This window comes from Ranitomeya variabilis, chromosome 4 (genome assembly GCF_051348905.1).
Source record: "Ranitomeya variabilis isolate aRanVar5 chromosome 4, aRanVar5.hap1, whole genome shotgun sequence".
Classification (NCBI taxonomy): Eukaryota; Metazoa; Chordata; class Amphibia; order Anura; family Dendrobatidae; genus Ranitomeya; species Ranitomeya variabilis.
The window spans coordinates 48,640,153-48,661,528 of NC_135235.1; positions in this window are offsets into that span (position 1 = coordinate 48,640,153).

Sequence of the window (21,376 nt, forward strand, 5' to 3'; positions counted from 1 at the left end):
GTTTTGTCGCAGAGAAGCTCCGATGACTCTGTGATGAAGCCATGTGCTTTCTTTTCAAGAAAGTTTTCGCCTGCCGAGCGGAATTATGATGTCGGTAATCGGGAGTTGTTGGCTATGAAGTGGGCATTTGAGGAGTGGCGACATTGGCTCGAGGGAGCTAAGCATCGTGTGGTGGTCTTGACTGATCACAAGAATTTGATTTACCTCGAGTCGGCCAAGCGGCTGAATCCCAGACAGGCTCGTTGGTCGTTGTTTTTCTCTCGTTTTGATTTCGTGGTTTCGTACCTGCCTGGTTCGAAGAATGTGAAGGCTGATGCTCTTTCTAGGAGTTTTGTGCCTGACTCTCCTGGAGATTCAGAGCCGGCTGGTATCCTTAGAGAAGGGGTGATTTTGTCTGCCATCTCCCCAGATTTGCGACGTGTGCTGCAGGAGTTTCAGGCGGATAGACCTGATCGCTGTCCACCGGAGAGACTGTTTGTCCCGGATAGATGGACCAACAGAGTTATTTCCGAGGTTCATTCTTCGGTGTTGGCGGGCCATCCTGGAATATTTGGTACCAGAGACTTGGTGGCCAGGTCTTTTTGGTGGCCTTCCTTGTCGCGGGATGTGCGTTCCTTTGTGCAGTCTTGTGGAATTTGTGCTCGGGCTAAGCCTTGCTGTTCTCGCGCCAGTGGGTTGCTGTTACCTTTGCCTGTCCCGAAGAGGCCTTGGACGCACATTTCCATGGATTTTATTTCAGATCTCCCTGTCTCTCAGAGAATGTCTGTCATCTGGGTGGTGTGTGATTGTTTTTCTAAGATGGTCCATTTGGTGCCCTTGTCTAAGTTGCCTTCCTCCTCCGAGTTGGTTCCAGTTTTTTCAAAATGTGGTTCGTTTGCACGGGATTCCTGAGAACATTGTTTCTGACAGAGGATCCCAGTTTGTGTCTAGATTTTGGCGGACCTTTTGTGCTAAATTGGGCATTGATTTGTCTTTTTCGTCGGCCTTCCATCCTCAGACGAATGGCCAAACCGAGCGAACTAATCAGACCTTGGAGACTTATTTAAGATGTTTTGTTTCTGCTGATCAGGACGACTGGGTTACTTTTTTGCCGTTGGCCGAGTTTGCCCTTAACAATCGGGCTAGTTCTGCTACTTTGGTTTCTCCTTTCTTTTGTAATTCGGGGTTTCATCCTCGTTCTTCCTCGGGTCAGGTGGAGCCTTCTGACTGTCCTGGAGTGGATGTTGTGCTTGATAGGTTGTATCAGATTTGGAATCATGTGGTGGACAATTTGAAGCTGTCTCAAGAGAAGGCTCAGCTCTTTGCCAACCGCCGTCGCTGTGTGGGTCCCCGACTTCGCGTTGGGGACTTGGTGTGGTTGTCTTCTCGCTTCGTTCCTATGAAGGTCTCCTCTCCTAAGTTCAAGCCTCGGTTTATCGGTCCTTATAAGATTCTGGAAGTCCTTGGCCCTGTGTCATTTCGTCTGGACCTCCCAGCATCATTTGCAATTCATAATTTGTTCTATCGCTCGTTGTTGCGGAGGTATGTGGTGCCTGTGGTTCCTCCGGTTGAGCCTCCTGCCCCGGTGCTGGTTGAGGGAGAATTGGAATACGTGGTGGAGAAGATCTTGGATTCTCGTATTTCTAGACGGAGGCTCCAGTATTTGGTTAAATGGAAGGGCTATGGTCAGGAGGATAATTCTTGGGTTGTCGCCTCTGATGTTCATGCAGCCGATTTGGTTCGTGCCTTCCATGTTGCTCATCCTGATCGCCCTGGTGGTTTTCATGAGGGTTCGTTGACCCCTCCTCAAGGGGGGGGGTACTGTTGTGAACTCTGTGTTCAGGCTCCCTCTTGTGGTCACTGGTGGTATGGTGTGACTTTTGCTTTGGGCTCCCCCTGGTGGCTTTGTCTGTTATCCTGCTGGTCTCTGGCTATCAGCTGGTTCGTTATCCTCTGGGAGGTTCCTATATAGCTCTGTTTTTCTTTCACTTGTTGCCGGCTGTCGATGTAATCAGTGCTACTCAGATTCCTTCTGACTACCTTGCTCCCAGTCCATCCAGGATAAGCTAAGTTTTGTTTGCTCATTTTTGATCAGCAGTGTTTATCATGTTTTCTTGTCCAGCTTGCTAAAATGTAATTCCCTCGCTTGCTGATTGCTCTAGTGGGCTGAGTTTCTCCCCACACACCGTTAGTTGGTGTGTGGGTTCTTGAAATCTCAGGATGGATATTTTGTAAGGGTTTTTTACTGATCGCATAGACCCCTGCTCTATTTTCTGCTTTCTAGTACTAGTGGGCCTCTTTTGCTGAATCTGATTTCATCCCTATGTATGTGCCTTCTTCTTACTTCACCGTTAATATTTGTTGGGGGCTTCTATATCTTTGGGGATTATTTCTCTGGAGGCAAGCGAGGTCTTTCTTTCTCTTTAGGGGTAGCTAGTTCCTCAGGCTGGCTCGAGACGTCTAGGAATTGTTTAGGCACGTTCACCGGCTACCTCTAGTTGTGTTGGATAGGTTCAGATTTGCAATCAGTCCAGTTACCATCTCCCTAGAGCTTGTCCTTAGTTTAATCTCTTGCTGGTCTATTTGTGATCCTCAGCCATTAAGGATCATAACAGAGAACGCTCTACTGTAGATCTCGAGTGAAGAAATCCTTCTACCTCCTAATTATTGAATTCTGCCTACATATCCAGGAATAAACGATCGTTGGAAACATTTTTCCCAGTTGAATTTTACAGTCAGACTGGACGGGTTTGAGATTCTTAAGCAGGGTCTTCTACACATTTAAATAGCCTTGATAAATGACACCTCTCCTGCTTAAAGACATGAAGCCCTTATTCTCCTCAGCGACTTCATCATTAGCTCATCATGAGGATTGAACGACTGGGGGCTTTATGTCTTCTCTAATAGACCCCTGGGACACTGCAGGGTCATTTTCATGTGAAGCTTTAAGGCTGAAGATTGCAAATCCACCTCTTCATGACAATCAATACTGCAAAGGGCCCAGTGCATGGGTTAGAGATAAATTCTTAAATATGGATTACGTTGTCACAATCTGAATAACCGTATATTTTAGCTAATTGTAGAGTTGCTGCATTTTGTCAAGCACCTAAAAAGGTCATTGTTTCAAAATCTGGGCGCTTTGCACAAGTTTTATAGGCTTTACGAGGGAAATGTGGAGTTAAATTGTAATCGAGCTATCATGGCCTTTCATGTACTATGTAAAAACATGGGTGTGTTCTTATGTGGCAGAGGGGTCTACAACTGCTCCCCATGCTCCCCCTATAAATACTCCCTCGCTAAGATCATTAATTCTGGCAATCAAATTATTAAAATAAAAGTAGCAACAAAACAATATATCAGGGTCTAATCAAGGTTTGTGGTTTGTTCACCTATGGATAGATTAACACCTTTATAAGAGAGTCGTTTGCATTTTTTAAACAACAATGTAGAAAAAGCAATCTAAATTTTTTTTTTTCAGTTTCAGTATAGAAAAAAAGAATATAAATACCACAGCTGAGCCCGCAGCTGTAATCGAAGATATAAAGTTTATCCCCAGTCACTGGCATGGGCTGATGAGACTACTACTCCCATCAGCCTACACGTGCTACCGCTAATAACAGTGAGAGCAGGTGGCGGATGACGGGAGTATTCATCAGCCGGTGCCTACACTCTAAATAAATAATGAAAAAAAACAAACCTGTATCAGTTCTATTTTTGATAACCAGCCAGGCAAAACTCAAATTTGGGGGCTGCAACCCTCAACGCTCAGTGTGTGAGCATGGTTGGTTATCAAGAATAGAGGGGTCCCCATGCTGTTTTTTTCTAAATTATTTGAATAGATAGTTTAATAAAATGACATGGGGTCCTCCCCATTTTTGACAACCAGTCTTGCTAAAGCAGACAGCTGGGGGCTGGTATTCTCAAGCTGGTGAGGGCCCACTGATATTGCCCAACCATTGCCTAAAAACAGCAGCCTGCAGCGCTCTGAAATGGTGCTTTCCCAGCTCTTCTCACTTGCCATGTAGCGGTGGCAAGTGAGTTCCTATTTGTGCGGTGACATCATGCCCACAGCCTAGTAATGTAGAGGCGTCTATAAGACACCTATCCATTACTAATCCTATAGTTGTATGGTAAATAAACACACAGCTAGATTAAAGTCCTTTAATTGAAAAAATGACACAAACTTCTTTAATGAATCTAAATTAAACCATACTCCCGTCATCGATCTGGGTATAAACAGTTTTCAACCTGGATGGTGCCAAGATGCGACTGTCCAGGCTGAGAACCACTGGTTAATGAGCTGCAGCGAACGCAGCATTAGTGACTAGCGGTGACGTCATTGAGGTTACCGCCGGTCACTGAGGCAGTGTTCCCGTCTGGGTCCCTGAATGGCGGTGGCCTCGGTGAGATCCCCCCTAGCACAGTAAGAAAAAGCCTCTTAGTGCTGTGGTGAGTTCACTGCAGTTCACCGGTAGAAATCTCTCATAGTGAACTTCAGAGAACTCTCTGAGCTCAGAGCTGCACTGTGAGACTTTCTCACTATGCTAGAGGGGAACTCACTGAGGTCACCGCAGTACAGGGTCCCGGTTGGGAATGCAGCCTCAGTGACCGACGGTAACCTTGATAACGTCACTGCTAGTCACTGATACTGCTCGCAGTAGCTCATTCATCAGTGGTTCTCAGACTGGACGGTTGCATCTCGGCACCGCCAAGGTTGAAAACTGTTTATCCCCAGACATGGATTACAGCGTGGGACAGAACGACGGACAGGTGAGGGATACGGTTGTTTTTTATCTTTGTTTTATTACAAGAGACGATGTCTTCAATGGAATTGGTGATGCCGTGAGTATGGTTTAATTTAGAATCATTAAAGGAGTCTGTGTCATTCTTTCAATTAAAGGACTTTATTCTGGTTGTGATTGATAATGGATAGACGATAGCCCCAAGCTGTCAGTTTTGCCTGTCTGGTTATCAAAAATACAGGGGAACCCACAACGTTTTTTTAAAAATAATTAATTTAGAGTGCAGCCGCCGGCAGACGAATATTCGCATCAGTCGCCACCCGATCTTGCTGTTATTAGTGGCAGCAGACGTAGGCCGATGGGAGCAGTAGTCCCATCAGCCCACGCCAGTGACCGGAGGTAAACTTTATACCTCTGATCACAGCTGCGAGCTCACGCTGTCATTTGGCAGCGTGGGAACCGCGTCTGTTTGACTGGCGGTAACGATTTTACCATCGATCAGAAGCAGTGATTGCCGTGCTGTCGTATACATGACAGCGTGACAAACACTGGATATTCGGGCCCCCCATTCGAGTGAATGGGGTCCGGGTTCAGATTCGGGTCCAGGGTACTGTTCTGGTACCCGAAACCACACTTTTTTTTAACTGCTCAGCAGAACCTGCCGGACCCAAGCATCCAGGGGTCCGGCCGTCTCTAAATATAAATAATAATAATTTCTTGCATATTTTCAAGTTTTGATTGTGTCAAAAATATAGAAAATGTTGCTTTTCTAGTTACAGAACCAAATCATATCCCCACAGAATAGTCTTTCTTTTCTGAACTGTAAATATAATGTATCCAAATATAGCAAATCCCATCTTGTTAGAAGAATCACAGAACGATTACCATTGGGAATAGAAGCCACAGGCGCTACGGGTTAAGCAAACACACATGTTGCATTGCATTCAGCCAGTTGCTACTATTGTTTCTTGCAAAGGAAAAGCTGTTTCTTGGCTGCTCCATCAGCTCAGTCCTATCTTTCCTATCTTGTCTGCTTCTTTATCATGGTAAATAGCACCTGAAAAAGTGAAAGCAAGCAAATATTTGTTTCTTCCCCCTTATTGGCTGGGGAGAGAGACATTTTACTGAGGGTCACATATACTTCTCCATGCAAAGTACACAGCGATCTAGATGCAAGCTTATTTCCCTGTGTCATTTTACTTTTAAATTTGGAACAAAGAAGTATTGTGTGCCCCGGCCCGCCCGACTCATATCAGCCATAAAGCGGCTATTCTCTGCCCAGTAAGTGTGTCAGTTAACAGACCTCATTCTGCATATAAAGACATTTGTGCCGGTTCTACAAATGATAACGGAGAAATTTGCCTGGTCATTTGATACCTAATTGTTGCAGCATGGCTAAAGCCTTACAGTCCGGGTAGAGAACGGGAACAATGTCAGGGGTAATGTGTCATCAGCTCTTACATTTGTATCTTTAGGCTATGCTCACACAGAGCTTTTTCAAGAGTTTAAAAACCACGCATTTTCAAGCAGAAATCGTTTACAAAAACTCTCCCTTTTTTGGCATGGTTTTGGAGGAGTTTTTCGTTTCCTTGAACACTTCCTACAGCTTTTGTAATAGTTTTTTTCTTACCAAATAATTTTTTGCAAGCTTTTGATTGGACAGGGACTAGTTCGGAGAGGTTTTCTTAAAGTGGTTGTCAGACAACCACTTCTCAGTTACCATACTGCTCAATGTAAAATAATACCAGCCTATACTGTTCTTCCTGTTCCAGCGATCTTGGCGCCGGGTTCCCCAGGGATTGCGTGACGTTGTTATGTCACGTGAGCCCTGCAGCCATTCAGTGGTCGCTTCTTTCTCACTTCCTTTGGACTAAACTGACATCCGGAAGAGGTGAAAACTGCTGCTGCTCTGACATTTTCCTGGAGACCCAGCGCCCATGTCGCTAGAATGGCACAGACACAGGAGATGAGCACAGGCTGTTATCATGTTCCATTGGGGAGTATAGTAATTGAGAAGGGGGTTATCCACCTAGTGGACGATCCCCTTAAAGATCTGCTTAAAAAAATATGCACTTTCTTTTTTTCCCTCGTAAGTTTTTCAAAACTTCTTCGGGAAAAAAGCTCTCAAAAACTTCTCATATAAATTTTGTGACTTTTCAAAGTGTCAGAAAACGGGTAATTCGCCCATGAATCTTTTTGCTGACTTTATAGGCACCTCATGATCATTGTGCTTTTTTTGCGTAAACTCATCTGTGCTGCGTTTTTGAAATCCGGAACATGTCAATTTTGAGTTTTATGTGCGGATTTTCCCCATAGAATTGGATTAGATGTAGAAAATCCACTGGTAAAAAACCCATGTAATCTGCACATGACTGTATTAATAAAAGTTTTGTCAAAGCTAAATACCAGGAAGTATAAAAAACAAAGCAACTGTATTTAAAACATGACATATCAAAAAGAGATAAAAATTGCAGGGTAAAAAACGTGATAAAGACTCATGTAAAAAAAACCTTATTTGCTTAAAGGGAACCTGTCATCAGGTTTGCCCCATATGCGATATGGCCACCACCTATCAGCCCTCATATACAGAATACTAATATGATGTGTAAATGACCCCAATCCGGCCTGCATAAAAAAAAAGCGCCTTTTATTATGCTCACCTGGAGGGTGGTTCCCTTTAGTTGGTGCAACATCAAAACTCACCAAATACTCATGATGAGAGCATAGCCTAAGGAACTAGTTGCATTTATATCCTGTAGTGTTGTGTGCAGGGTAGACTGATGTATCGCTGTCTATTCAGAGTGCATCTAAAGGCCCCCATACACACAGGAAGAAAGCCGAGCGCAGAGTCCTCTCACTAGTCTCTGCCATGCACATGCATGATTAGCCCAGCAAAGTTACCTTCCAGGAAAAATCAAAGAATCAGGAATTGTAAATCAACCATTCCCATCCTTCTCTTCTCCAACAGATGAGTTGACAAGACCCACTGCACATTAAATAATTGGGTAGACCTGTCAAAATTTTAAGGTTTGCCAATTTTCTTCCAGTGTATCTAGGGGCCCTTAGATGCTCTTGAGACTATGCTATAACACCTTCTGGCCCTTGACACTGACCCAACACCTAATCTAGTCTACCTTGTACACAACACTACAGGAGATCAAAACGGTACTATGACCTCTAGTTACTTTAGCCTACATTTGCATGATGCATATTTTTAATAGAGAGAAGGAAATTAAAAAAAAATGTCAGTAGATAAAATTCACCATGTTGGTATTTTTTTCTTGAAGATTTTGCCTGCTCACGACACATAAGATGGCAAACTGGTCCCACCAAAATCGACAGATTGAGGCTACTTTCCTCTAATGTGTGTGGGCGCAAAGACATAAATACCATAGAGGTAGCCTATGCTGCTTCCATGGGAAGGCGGGCAGGATAGTCCAGACCCATCTCCTTTTACTTTAAATTATGCGAATCTCAACTACCTTGCTTCCTCCATAATGGCAGTGGTATAAGATATCAATTAAAAAGAGGACTGTACTGCCTTTTTTCCAAGAATAGATGAAAAAGGAGCTAAGCTCCCTCATACCTGGGTAGAGGGACATGATGGCATGAACTAGCCTTGGCAAGGGCCTTATTTTAACTACAGCTTTGGGATCTTCTCTGCTCCATATATACTACTAAATTACCCAGGAGTGTTTTCCAGGAACTTAATTACTGCCTATGGAGGGCTCACATAATGCTTCAGTTTGGAACATTGACCTGCTTACCATGATCACAAGAACAATAATTGGCCTACCATGGACTATCAATACGTTCCTCCAGCAGATAAATGAAAATTGCTTATATAGCTTAAGGCCCCTTTCACATCACCATATTATGGCTTCCTTTTGTCCAGAGCAGTAATTGGGCACCCATATTGCAAGGGGCTTTATTATAAGTCGTGCGGAGGGTCGTAAATAATTTTATCCTTATATTTGGAAAGAAAAGAAAAATCATGGCAAAGTCTATCGGATGTCACTTTACGGGGATGTTCTAGAAGATGAATATATCTCCAACATACAGCAAGCGTAGCCTACAAGGTTTTTCTTGCAAGCGAGTGTGTACTTGATACGATCCTGTTTGCATGTTTCAAGCCCACTCTGAAACTATTACTGCAAATTGGAGCTATTAGCACTTGGCCCATTTGAAATGATTACTGAACGGCTTTCCTTGGACGACCTTCCCTGACCTCTGTTGCCGTAAACAATCGACCGCATTACGATCCTCCTTTTTTCGTTTTTTTTGTCCTCTGAGAGCAAGCACAATAAACAAGCATCGGGCTCTGATAAGCAATTACATGGGTATTATAAGTCGCGTAGCATACAGTGGTTGTTGGGTGGGACATCATCGGAAGAGGGGAGCGCTCGCGGGCCTGAAACTCTTGTTGGCGATTGTGTCCTTAACAAGGGCGGCACAATGGAGGGTGTGCTCAGCGTGGTTGTGTCTGTTAATAGTGTAATTAAATGTCTCTGCTGCTTCTCTTCTTTGAAAGATTTATTTAATTTCCCCCCAATAAAGAGGCCGCACTTTTCCCCTTTCAGGCGAGAGATAATTTCCTTTTTCAGGAACGCTTTGGGCTTGGAAGAGGGTACCACTCACGAGGAGCAGGAATGCCAAACAACTTTGTCTGAGAGGATTGTCCTATTGTTCGGTGCCAATGCACAATGTGGGTCTGAGGCCGGCACATGGTAACGAGTACCTGGAGCGAGACTAGGCCAAGGCAGACACATTCAGGATCCCAAATGCTTAATTAACCCTGAACATCATTGTATATTGTGAGCAAGAGCTTGGGTTAATAAGAGTGCACACAACAAGATGCACACATACAGACAAATATCCCCAGAGCCAGCGGCAGCCTAATAAGCAGGCACGGACCATTTAATAAACAGATTTACTGTTCAGCCTTTATAAAGATAGCCCATGAATAAATGAGACCATTAAGTCTTCATTCAAGGCAGACATGGCCTCTCCGACAGACGTGCAATCCTTCTATTAAGCACAAAGTAATGGCTTTACATGTGATTTGCAAGTCTAGCACAATTCGGCACAGATATTTCCTGAGGCTGGAGATGAACAGTGGTCACTTCTACACACAGAGAACTATGGAAGATTTCATTGGAATATATACGATAATGTGGGTTTCTTGGTGAAACACAAGGGAACGCAGTAGGAGTTATATATCCTTCCTGCTTAAATTATATTTTAATTCCATTGTTGTACTGGACTAACTTAAACTTATCAGAAGCAATGGTTCTGAGGGTCTCTCTACCAATAATGTAGCAAAATGCGTATCTGATGGGTTTGAAGGATTAGTTGTTCTCAAGAGGTACCCAGTGCACCTCTTGGCCAAGCGGCCATGCCGCCCTCCATTCTCAGGTCTTCATACTCCAAGGCAGACATCTTCTCTTCTCAGATTCTCATAGACTTCTAAGACTCATAGACTGCAACACCACCAGAGCTACAGTCTTTAAGACTACCCATCTTGGCTCAGAGTTCTTGTTCTTTCAAGATATTTCTAAGGGAGGACATGATTAACTTGCACATGTACATACAGTAAATGAATAATAAATGAATGGTCAAAAACTGTGTGAAACCACCAAAAAAACAAAAGAACACCATCTCTGTCTAGAGAAAAATAGGTTCAATCTCCAGAAGAGACAAAAGACAGAACTTCTACTATCCTACGAACTATCAATCTGTGGAATAGTCTACCTCTGGAGCTAGTCACAGTGGGAACCATTGGGGATTTCAAAAATAGTGTTGATGCTTTATTTTAATAAGAACATAGCATAAATATTATATACATGTAAAAAAATTCTTGTTATGAATGTTACTCCAGTCGATCGACTCTCAGCATCAGGAGCAGAATGGATCATGCATTATTTATTTATTTTACTCGCTTATATAGCACCATTAATTCTACAGCGCTTCACAGACATCATCATCATTGTCCTCACAATCTAAATTCCTTACCAGTATGACTTTGGAGTATGGGAGGAAACCCACGCTAACACGGGTAGAACATACAAACTCCTAGCAGATGTTGTCCTTGGTTGGATTGTAACCCAAGATCCCAGATCTGCAAGGCTACAGTCCTAAACACTGAGCCACCATGCTATGGATGCATCTGTACTCCATTCCCTTTATCCTCTCTCATCTTCCGTTCAACTTGATGGAAACTCCCTTAACCCTCCCAGTCCTTTTGTGTACCCACACAGAAATAGTGTGACGCTAGTGAAGCCCATTAGTTTTCCCACATAGTTTGATGCCACTCATATGGCTTCCATGCAGTATGATTCCCGCACAATACCCCTTTACACAGTATTATGCTCCAAAGATGACCCTCACACAATTTTGTCCCAATGTGCCCTTCCTCCATAATTTCTGCCACTTAGTGCCCCAACATTGCCTTTCTTGTGCATAATGCAATACCAAATACACATTATAATGCCTGCATAGGATGGTGCTCCCGTACCAGAGTTTGATGCCTCCCCCAAACACACATTTTGGATAATTCCTCCCACACACTTTATGATGCCCCTACAGTGCCCCATAGACTCAGACTGTACAGGTAAATGGTGGAACAGGGAGACTATGACTCCCAGCTTCACCATATTATTCAAATGCAATCACATCCTTAAAGACACAGATTGAACTGAAAGAGGATCAGTTCACCAAGTCTGGGACTGTTCTGCTGGATCTGGGACCATTAGGAGGTTTGATTTGGCCATGGCATATTTGACATATTTTACTTATAGTTAATGAGCTCTGTCTCCCAGCTAGCACTAGGATAGCCAGTCCTCCATTACTCACCTGCACTAGGATCTATGTAAAACTACAACTTTAGTAACCACTATAGCTTGAGTCTCCAACCTGTAGCTCGGGAGCCATATGTGGCTCGCGGTCCCATGAATTGTGACTCTTGGCTGTTTGCCAGCTTGGTGTATTAGCTCCAGTTCTAGCAAACAGGTATGAAGCTCACATCTCAAAATGGTGAATTTTGTGAGTAGCCCTGCACAGAAGAGGAGATCTGGATTCACATATTCTGGCCTTGGGGGTTTGGAGATAATTTAAGTATCCTTGCAGCGCTCGGGTCCTGGGTTCAAATCCCACCAAGGATAAGATCGGCAAGGAGTTTGTATGTTCTCCCTGTGTTTGCGTGGGTTTCTTCTGGGTTCTCTGGTTTCCTCCCACACGCCAAAGACATACTGAAAAGGACTAGATTGTGGGCCCCAATGGGGGATTGCTAAGGAAAAGCTTTGGTTGTCATTATACCCATAATGGGGGCTTTTGTTGTCAGTACTGTGAGGGGGCAGAAGCTGGATGTGGCTCACAACCCTCTCTCAGAGTTGGATGTGGCTCGCGATCCTCTCTCAGAGCTGGAAGTGGCTCGTGATCCTCTCTCAGAGCTGGATGTGGCTGGCAACACTCTCTCAAAGTTGGATGTGGCTCGCGATCCTCTCAGAGCTGGAAGTGGCTTGTGATCCTCTCTCAGAACTGGAAGTGGCTTGTGATGCTCTCTCATAGCTGGATATGGATCGTGACCCTCTCTCAGAGCTGGATGTGGCTCACAACCCTCTCTCAGAGCTAGATGTGGCTTGCAACACTTTTTCAGAGATAGATGTGGCTTGCGATTGTCTCTCAGAGCAGGCTGTGGCTCACGATCCTCTTTCAGAGCTAGATGTGGCTTGCAACCCTCTCTCAGAGCTGGGTGTGTCTTGTGACCCTCTCTCAGAGCTGAATGTGGCTTGCGGCACTCTTTCAGAGCTAGATGTTGCTCGCGACCCTCTCTCAGAGCTGGATGTGGCTCGTGACGCGCTCTCAAAGCTGGATGTGGCTCGCAGTCGTCTCTCAGAGCTGGGTGTGACTCGCCACCCTCTCTCCTATCTGAATGTGGCTCGTGATCGTCTCTCAGAACTGGATGTGGCTCTCAAGGTCAGAAAAGTTGGGGACCACTGCTCTATAGGTATTGATAATGTAGGTTTAACTGCTGCTCTTCTCTTTCTTATGACACAAAAAAATTGATGCCTATGACTTATTACACTCTGCGATATAATGATCTGTAAGCAGGTACGGACTGAGGCTGAAATCACACAGGCCCATGCTGTCCCCATGCCCAAGCACAAGATGGGATATATTACTAATGTGACGCCCGGGAGACCGAGGTACCCAGCACCAGATCAATGAGGTCCGTCTCTTGAGGGGGATGTCACTAGTGGCTTGACCAGGTGCTGTGGCCTCAGGCGATGCACAGTGTAAGGGATATCATGAAAGAACAGACACTTACTTGATCAGCAGCAGGTCCTCTCAGCTGTGGTGACCCCGATCCTGGATTGATGGCTATTGTCCAAATGAAAGACTGAGGCGCTGAAACGTTTAACCAGTTTACTTCAACAAAAAGGGATTTGTGACCAATACTGTCACCGGAGTCTGTATAAGAACTCTGAAATTACTTTGACCCTGTCAGGATTTCCACCTCTTATTATGTGCAGTTTCTGTATGGTCCTGCTGCTGTATGTGAACTGACTGCTGACCCAATCTGTCTCTTCTATGCTCTGGTTCGACGAACAACCCGAGTCCTTTTTGTCGGCTTACCCCCTCTGGGAGTACCGCTGAACTCTGTGTCTGTTGCTGCGTCTTACCCTGGTGAAGCTGATATCACCTCACGTCCTTCCGGTTGCTGTATTATATATAATGAATATAGCCACGGATCCGGTATCCGTCTCTGCGCCTATTCTGGGTAGAGGTTATTGCTACCCGGTTCTCACAATGTCCTTCTTCTCTATTCCTCTTTTCCTACTATGGGTATTACGGGCCTATAATCCGTCATAGGGCTGTTAGGAGTTCAGTTATACGACCTCTCACTTTCAACTCCTCAACCCAACTGCCAGTCCTTTTCTCAGACCAGAATAGATCAAGGGCAGTCTCTGGAGCTCCCCCTTCTGGCCGGAGATGGTAGTGCAGTCTTGCTATTTAAATATTTGTATTTGGTGTCAACAACTATTTTTGTGGCAAATACCCCTAGGGGCGCCACACTAATATTACCCTGGATGGAGGAAAGTAAGATTTCCTACAGGACCAATATTTCTAATTATGCCTGTGGCCTGCTGGGGTAAGTGACTAAGTCAGCAACTTTGTGCTCCGTCACAACTCTTAACAGTATGGGTGTCTTGAGAACACAGATTCTGCAAGCAACGTAGCAGACAAGGCAGCCCCCAACCAGACAGGCCCTTCTGGCATTTGCCAGAATTGCCAGGTGGCCAGTCCGGCCCTGTCTGTAAGATTGTAGCTGGATTGGAATCCTTACAATTTCTACCATTTGTCTTAAGAGTCACAATATTGTACAGAAAAACCCTCTTGTAGTTTTGAACCACTTAATTTTTCATAGATATTGCCAACAAGCCACTCCGCTTTGGCCAGGATATCTTGGGCAAAGGCAGCAAACTTAACCCTTGCCCCAGGTTGGAATAAATCCTAGCTATGGGCACTTTTCAATATGCCATGGTCGAATTTTACTTCTAATGGGGATACAGTTGTAGATTGGCCTCTCAGACTATTCAGCCTCAGTTTTTTATCCACATATTTCCTGGGCTCTCCTCCTGTTTTTCACCTTATGTGTCCCTGTCAGTCATTGTGAGTGCCTTTCATTGACATTCTCCTGCTTTCTACTATGCTATGCTTAAGGCATTAAGGAAAAAAGGGCATCACCAAGATACATCGATTACAATTTCTGCAGAAATCAGCAGAGAAGAGGACTTGATTTTCTACAAACTAACCTCAAACTTGTACTGCATACATTTTTTATTGTCTCAATGTATGTATAAGTAAATAAGTAAAAATAAAATAACTGTGCAAAAAGTCTTTTTTTTAAAAAAAGTATTAATCTCTCCATGGTTACAGACTACAAACAAACCCGGTGTAGTCTGTTGCTGCAGGCATATTGCCGCACATCTCTTCCTTTTTGCTGGATAATAAGGGGAAGACAATAAGCGCAATAGGGTCTTTTCCAGTAATCAACTGTGGTTACTGTGGTTCTTCTGATGAAGAAGTTAGTCCAACTTTGAAACATAGAGAATAAATTTTGCTATTCCTACATTCCGTCTTCCTGATCCTTATTGGGAATCTCTCCTCGGCAGCGCAGATCACCACCCCTATCCTTCAAACAAGTGTCTTCCTTTTTGCTAACATACATATGATAGCGGTGAGGAACGGGTGAAAAAGAGCTTGGTTGATCGGACCACACAATGTTTGATTGTAGCCTCTAACTATTGGATGGCATCACGTATGGCACGCTGGTATGCATTATCTTACTATGAGAGAGTACATTGTCTGGATTCCCTCCAAGACATGTTAACCGGTACTGATTTCCAGTCCGCAGGTGTCACTGCTGCAATTGCAGCCCATAAAAGTGATATTGTATGGCTTTTGTGCTTTGTCAAGGAAGTAATGTATAAAAGAGGAAGTACGGGATAATAAAGCGATACATGCAAAACTGCACAAGTGACCACAATGCAATAAATAACAGCGTACAGCAAAATTTTCATCCTGTTTAGCCAAACCTTAATAGATCCTTCTTTCCAAATAAGTATTTAGCATACACAGGACAATAGAGTTATAAGCCATTTTAGACCTCCCTCGGATCTACGGCCATTGAAAGTGTTTGCAAAAAATAGAATTTTTCTATTTTTAGTTTCAGGTGACTTTCATAATAAGATTTTTTGTGTGTACAAGGAAAAACTATTTTTTATGTTTATTTTGTGACTTGTATGCTATATTTTTATCTGTTTTTCTAATCTATTTTTTTTTTTCAGTTGTCTCTGAGCTAGTGGGTAGAGACTAGCTGCAATGATGTCTCCCATATATTGCACACAAAGGCACGAGGGATTCCTGCTCTCCTGTCTTTACGCAGCGCATGTTGAAGTTGCAAGAATGGAGGTCACTATAAAGCAGTACTGAGCAGTGTAGCTACAAATCCAGCACTGAGTGAGATAAAACACTTACTAGAAAGCAAACAAAGACCCCTCTATTAATCTCAATAACAAAGTTGCATCATGCCTGCCCCATACTAACCTGGTTAGGTATTCACAGGCACTGTCCACCTCAGTACTCCACCATACAAAGCACTTTGATTCTTGGGGCTGGTGAGACCCTTATAAAAATAAAATACTGTATATCATAGATAAAATAGACCCTGTGGGGAAACTCCTGTAATGACTAAGAAACAGTAAAAGCAAGTTTAGCTTGTATCTGTCTGACCCGCCACGAGCCGCACTGTCATGCGATACATTTTGCACAAACACCCTTAAATAACCTATCGTGCTATGAACACAAACACGGATGTAGACACAATAAATAGGGTATGCAGCCATAAGACCTGCTGACTCCGGGTGATAAAGAATGTCATTCATGAGCGCATGCTGTTGAAGCGGGAAATGGCAAAACATTCTTGCAGTTCGTCCATTCATGCGTTCTCCTTCCAGCAAAAAAACTATTGTCCGACCTGTAAGTCCATGGAACCATAAAGGTGACGCTGTACGTTTTCTTACGTCTGAACACTAGAGGGCAGTGTCGTATACCACTTGTATCTTCCTTTATTCCTTCCCTAGTTTTGTGATGTGTTCTGATCATATTTGCCACATAGTAATAACTCGTTACATATAGGGGGGTTGAGTATTTGCTCCAGAAATTTCTGCATCTCTTGGCAAGAAAAACGCTGTGCAAAATAGGCGTTTTTACTGCTGTATTTTTTTATGCGTTTTTTACTTCCGTTTTTGTTGCAGATTTTTCCCCACTCATTAGTCTGGCTAAAATATGCTGCAAAATCGCTGAAAAAAAATTGACTTTCTGCAAATTTAATTCTGCACCAAATCTGCAAGTCAAAAATAAGCAAGACGTCGGGATTCTCCTTCACTTTGCTGGCATGAGGAAATCATTCATGTTTTGTGGGAAACCTGTGCACCAAAACATGACAAATGTGCAAAATATGCACATGCCCTTATTGTGTCTCTATATATTCTATGTTAAACAATATTTATAATAATAAAAAAGTACACAAAAGAGACGACAACAGACAAACATGAGGGACATTAGGAATGTATTCAGGCGCTGTCACCAGATTTCACAATACAAACTGTTTACTAAATAGACCTGATGAGGGTGGTGTACTTACTGCAACTATCCATGTCAGAATGGCTGTAAAATTAATTTTTAGAGTTTAAACTCAATCTTTGTTCACCTAGCCTTATTGATAGCTCCTCAGCGTCCCTCCTCTCTGCTGCTGCTGAATTCGGGCAGGAGGGATGGGAGATAATAAATTTGGTGTGAAATTAATCTTTTCAGAAAGGGTTAATAAAAATCTCTTATACTCATCTCTCCTTGACCATTCACATTTCTATCCGCTCCTCTTCGACATTCTTGTCCCTCCAGCTCCTTCCGAGTCTTCTCTCCTCTGATGCTGCCGTTGATTATCCCCATGGAGTCACATAAATAAATGATAGTGACACAAAGTACTGTGCAAAAGTTTTAGGCAACTGTAAAACAAATGATACAAAGTAGAACTGCTTTCAAGAATAGAAGTTGTAATAGTTTATTTTTATCAATTAACAAAATGGAAAGAGAATGAACAGAAAGAAAAATCTAAGCCAAACCAATAGTTCGTATGACCATCCCGTGCCCTCAAAACATCATCAAATCTTCTAAGTTCACTTGCACAAAGTCAGATGTATGAATAAGTGAATATACAAAACAGCTGAGAATGATCATCATTTTTATATGTATATTTAAACCCAGATAAATGAAATAGAAATGGCTCTGTATGATGTGTATTGATAGAGGAACTCTCCTACAAAGGTGAAGAAGACATTTTCATGTCGTAGGTCATACACCTTGGCAACACTGATGACAACAAAGACACCAGGTAGTTATACTGCATCGGTAAGGTCTCTTATAGGCAAAAATTTCAAAGGAGACCGAGGTTTCAAGATGATGTTCAAGCTCTTGAAGAAGTATAGAGAACCAGGCAACAAGGAGGATGAGGATGTAATGGTTGCCCAAGGAATGTTAGTAATGCAGATGAAAGACACATCATGCTTACTTCCTTTTGAAATCAGATGATGTTCAGCAGTGCCATCAGCTCAGGATCGGCAATATCCAGTGGGATCCAGTTACACCCATCTACTATTCAGAGAAGTCTGGACGAAAGTAGTCGTCATGGAAAAATTTGGGTGAAAAAGCAATATATCTGACATGGAAATGAAGCCAAGAGACTCAACTATGCATGAAAACAAAGGAATTGGAGTGAAGAAAAATGGCAACAGGTGCTCTGGACTGAGGAGTAAAAATGTGCAATATTTGGCTGTAACAGAAAGCAGTATGTTCACTGAAAGGCTGGAGAGTGACACAATAAAGAGTGGCTGCAGGCAGCAGTGAGGCATGGTGGAGGCTCCTCGCAGGTTTGTAGATGCAATTCAGCAAATGGAATTGTGGATTTGGTCTGGATTAGTGACGTCCTCAATGTTGAGAATAAAACAGGAAGATACTTAATGTCGTCAGGGTGACGTCTGATTGACACCAAATGTATTCTGCTGTAGGACAACAACCCCAAACATAGTATAAAGAAGAACAAGGAGTCCTGGAAGTGATTATTTGGCCTCAACAGAATCTTTATCTCAACATCGAATTTGTCTTGGATTACATGAAGAGACAGAAGGATTTGCATAAGCGACATCCACAGAAGGTTAGTTCTCCAAGATGTTTGGAACAACCTCCCTGTCAAGTTCCTTCAAAAACTGTGTTTAAGCAAATTTAAAAGAACTAATGCCGATTTGAAGGCAAGGGGAAGTTACACCAATTATTGATTTGATTTACATTTCCCTTTTGTTAATTCACTTTCCATTTTTGAGAAAGAAATTGAGAAAAATAAGCTATTAACACTTCTATTTTTTTAAAGCATTCTTACTTTGCAGCATTTTTCCACATCTACCTAAAGCTTTTACACAATACTGTAGATTAAACCCCATTTATGGCTGCCATTTTGCTAGATGTTTGCAACTCGAATTCCCCCAAAATTAGACTTGCTGGAATCTGAACTTTGATAAAATTCATAGCTAACTTGATTAGAATTCATTGACTCATCTTTAATTAATTAGAATATTTTGCAGCGCTTTAAAATTCAGAAGGTAGATGTCAAAAGCTACTCTACAACATAACAGATAGATAAGCAGATAATAGATAAAATAGTATAACGAAATACATTGTCAAAAAGTAATGGTCTCCAGGATAAACAATTGTCATTACTAGTTTGGTGCGTTTGGTTAATATGAAGCACTTGAGTAATCAACCGAGCGTCTAAGACTGGCCATAGACATAAGACACTAACTTGCTCCAATAACATCTTCACGACTACACTGACTCAGTAGAGCCACCCAGTGCGTCTAAGAGATTTTGCCTCTTTTTTACGGTCCTAATACATCTTTAAGGAAAAATGCTGCAACTTTTGCAAATAGTCTTTAGGAAATAGGAGCATAGCTCCTAAGCTTCTCCATGGTAACAGACTACAAACAACCCTGAGTAGTCTGATCATACTCCATTCTAGCAGCCCACTAAAACATATGGGGCAGATAGATGGAATTTGGACCTCAGGATCAGACTACAGAGTTTGTAGTCAGGATCTTTGAAGGAGTCGGGGACACAAAATGAAAGTTTTATTCGTCAAGTAGCTTTATGCTTTATTAACTACGCTAGTACTGCAACAAAACCTGTAAATGTATCACATCATCCCTCCTGTTAAAGGGAATCTGTCATCAGAATTTACCCCTATAAAGTAATAACAAAGGTGTAACAGGCCCCTTTCACACTGCCTTCTTGTTCACTTATGTTGGTCACGTCGGGACTTGTGTCTGAACCCCCCAAAAAAGGGATTCGGACATACATTATGTGCTGACGGTGCCATAGACTATAATGGTGCCAACAGAGTCAATAAGTGTTCTGCTGTGTATAGTTTTCAGGTGTATACTCCTACTGGAGGCGGACACCCGGGCGCAGTCTGCTACCTCTGAATGTCCACCTCCACTAGGCGTTTATGCCCGAAAATGATGCACATTAGAGCACATGTTGGCTCTGTTGGCACCATTATAGCCTATGGTCCTGTAGGCGCATATGCTCGAATCCCGTTTTACGGGTGGGGGGTTTGGACGCGAGCCCCGACTGGTCCAACAAACTTGGGCAAAAAGGTAACGTTAAAGGAGCCTTATCTTCCTGGTAACATTTCAAATCATCCCCTTGTTATAGCCAATTGTTGAAGCAACAAATTGAAAGTTACGTCTTGATTGCAACATCTCTAAATTATCCGGACTAGTTGGAAAGAACAAGGATCCAAGATGCTGCTGTCACATAGAGTTTTCACATCCTGGGATGTCAATCATGCTGCTGTGCGCATGGTAGCAACGGATTTGATGACAATGTGATGATTGGCCGTGATACGGATCTACAGGAGCACTTACAGAAGAAGTGAATCAGTAACGAGTGATCACACAATCGACCCGTTGTATCAGTAACTTTTTAGTATTATGCAAATATAGTTCTGGGTGATTATTGCACATGCTGAGCCTATTTGCATGGAAGCAGATTCACTTCTGCATGCCCTAGTAATATATGTTCACTTCTGTGTAACCTAGTAATGTGTATATATATATATATATATATATATATATATATATATATATATATATATATATATGTACATACACACAGGTGCTTCTCACAAAGTTAGAATGTCATCAAAAAGTTAATTTATTTCAGTTCTTCAATACAAAAAGTGAAACTCATATATTACACTAGATGGTGGCCCGATTCTAATGTATCGGGCATTCTAGAATATGTAGGTAGTATATAGCACAGGCTGAGTACTATATTGCATAGTGACGTAGTATATATAACATAGCTAAGTAGTATATAGCAGAGCTACGTAGTATATAACACAGCCACGTAGTATATAACATAGCCACGTAGTGTATTGCACAGGTATGTAGTATATTGATCAGCCACGTAGTATATAGCAGAGCCACGTAGTATATAACATAGCCACGTAGTGTATTGCACAGGTATGTAGTATATTGATCAGCCACGTAGTATATAGCAGAGCCACGTAGTATATAACATAGCCACGCAGTATATTGTAGAGCCACGTAGTATATTGCACAGGCACATAGTATATTGCACAGCCACGTAGTCTATAACACAGTCACGTAGTATATTGCACAGCTATGTAGTATATTGGTCAGCGACGTAGTATATAGCAGAGCCACATAGTATATAACATAGCCACGTAGTATATTGTAGAGGCACTTAGTATATAACACAGATCACGTAGTATATTGCACAGCCATGTAGAATATTGGACAGTCATGTTGCATATTGCCTATCTACATAGTATATAGCACAGAGATGTAGTATATAACAGAGCCCACGCAGTATGTAACACAGCCCATGTAGTGTATAGCAATGTGGGCACTATATGCGTGGTGAAAAAAGACTTAAAATAAAAAATAAACATATACTCACCTTCCGAAGGTCCCTTGAAGTCCTGGCGTCTGTGTGGTGCACGCGGCAGCCTCCGG